A 2,500-nucleotide genomic window follows, 5' to 3' on the forward strand; every position below is an offset into this window, starting at 1 on the left:
GCGGAAGGACTCCACAATTTTGACTGCGGAGTCTAACAGGGTGATGGCGGTGAGTGGGGCTGTATTCTTCCTGAAGTCCACAACCATCTCAACTGTCCTTAGAGCATTTAGCTCTAAGTTGTTCTGGCTACACCAGGTCACCAGGTTGTCAGCTTCCCACCTATAGTCAGACTCATCCCCACCAGAGATCAGCCCAATGAGGGTGGTGTCGTCCGACAAACTTCAAGAGTTTGACGGACAGATGATTGGAGGCGCAGCTGTTGGTATACAGGGAGAAGAGCAGTGGGCAAAGGACGCAGCCCTGAGGAGTTCCCGTGCTGATGGACCTGGAGTCAGAGACTTCTGTTCCCGGCTTAACGCACTGCTTCCTGTCAGAGAGGAAGTCTGTGATCCACCTGCAGGTGGAGTAGGGCACGTTCAGCTGGAAGAGCTTGTCCTGAAGCAGGGCAGGGATGATGGTGTTGAAGGCAGAGCTGAAGTCCACAAACAGGATCCTGGCGTAGGATGCTGGGCCATGTTAACTGCGTCGTCCACAGACCTGTTGGCTCTGTAGGCAAACTGAAGGGGGTCCAGGAGAGGGTCTGTGATGGCTTTGAGGTGTGCCAGGAGCAGGCGCTCAAAAGACTTCATTACCACAGATGTAAGGGCGACCGGTCTGTAATCATTTAGTCCTGTTGGCCTTAGCTTTTTGGGCACAGCGATGATGGTGGAGGACTTGAGACAGGCTGGTACATGGCATGTCTCCAGGGAGGTGTTAAAGATGTTGGTGAACACCGGAGACAGCTGGTCAGCGCAGTGCCTGAGGGTGGCTGGAGAGACAGAGTCCGGCCCGGCTGCTTTGCGTGGATTCTGCCTCTTGAAAAGCCCATTAACTTCTCCCTCCTGAAAGGAGAGAGTCGTTTCTGTAGTATGGGTGGGGGATGGGGCCTCTTGGGTGGGAAGGGGTGGTTCAGGACAGTCCAATTGTCTTTCAAATCTACGGTAGAACTCGTTCAGGTCGTTGGCTAGGCGGGAGTCGTTAGTGGTGTGGGGCGCTCTGGGTTTGTAGTTGGTGATGTGCCTGAACCCTTTGGCAGACAGAAGCAGCGTCGTTAGTAGAGAACTGGTGTTTTAGTGTCTCTGAGTACAGTCGTTTAGCCTCTCTCACCGCTTTGCTAAACCTGTTCTTCGACTCCTTGAATCTGTCTCTATCCCCACTCCTAAACGCTTCCTCCTTCTCCAACCTCAACCTTTTGAGCTTTGCTGAGAACCAGGGCTTGTTGTTGTTAAAGTTCACCCTGGTACGTGTTGGGATACAGCAGTCCTCACAGAAGCTGATGTACACAGCCTCTGTGAGTTCATCCAGACTATTGGTAGCAGTCGTGAACATATCCCAGTCAGTACAGTCTAAGCACGCCCGCAAATCTTCCACAGCCTCACTGGTCCACTGTTTAGATGTCCTCACAGCAGGTTTACAGAGTTTTAGTTGCTGCCTGTATGCACGAATCAGGTGGACCAAGGGAGTTCTGTGCGAGCCGAACAGCCCCGTGACCCACAAGAGAAACATCCCCGCCAAATTCGAGCGTTTGACGGGGTCTATCCGTGAAAAAATATTCACGTTTTTGAGTGCACATGCATTTCTGCTGCAAATGCCTCTGGAAGTTTCATGCCGTTCGTATGCCAATTGTGGCAACACGAAAATGACCCGTTTTCCCATTCCGAGGGATTTCTGTGCGACCCTAACAGCCCCGTGAGCCACAAGAGACACATCCCCGCCAATTTCTAGCGTTTCACGGGGTCTATCCGTGAAAAATATAGACGTTTTTGAGTGCACATGCATTTCTGCTGCAGATGCCTCTGGAAGTTTCATGCCGTTCGTACGCAATGTGGCAACACGAAAATGACCCCTTTTCCCATTCCGAGGGATTTCTGTGCGACCCTAACTAACAGCGCCCGTGAGCCACAAGAGAGACATCCCCGCCAATTTATAGCGTTTCACGGGGTCTATCCGTGAAAAATATAGACGTTTTTGAGTGCACATGCATTCCTGCTGCAAATGCCTCTGGAAGTTTCATGCCGTTCCTATGCAATGTGGCCACACAAAAATGACCCGTTTTCCCATTCCGAGGCATTTCTGTGCGACCCTAACAGCCCCGTGAGCCACAAGAGAGACATCCCCGCCAACTTCTAGCGTTTGACGGGGTCTATGCGTGAAAAATATTAAAATTTTTGAGTGCACGTGCCTTTCTGCTGCAAATGCCTCTGGAAGTTTCATGGCGTTCCTATGCAATGTGGCAACACGAAAATGACCCCTTTTCCCATTCCGAGGGAGTTCTGTGCCACCCTAACAGCCCCGTGAGCCACAAGAGACACATCCCCGCCAATTTCTAGCGTTTCACGGGGTCTATCCGTGAAACATATAGAAGTTTTTGAGTGCACATGCATTCCTGCTGCAAATGCCTCTGGAAGTTTCATGCGGTTCGTACGCAATGTGGCAACACGAAAATGACCCGTTTTCCCA

The sequence above is a fragment of the Petromyzon marinus genome, unplaced genomic scaffold, assembly GCF_048934315.1.
Source record: "Petromyzon marinus isolate PM22_M1 ecotype Great Lakes invasive population unplaced genomic scaffold, UKy_Petmar_22M1.pri1.0 PM_G_Scaffold_21, whole genome shotgun sequence".
In the NCBI taxonomy this organism is placed as follows: Eukaryota; Metazoa; Chordata; class Hyperoartia; order Petromyzontiformes; family Petromyzontidae; genus Petromyzon; species Petromyzon marinus.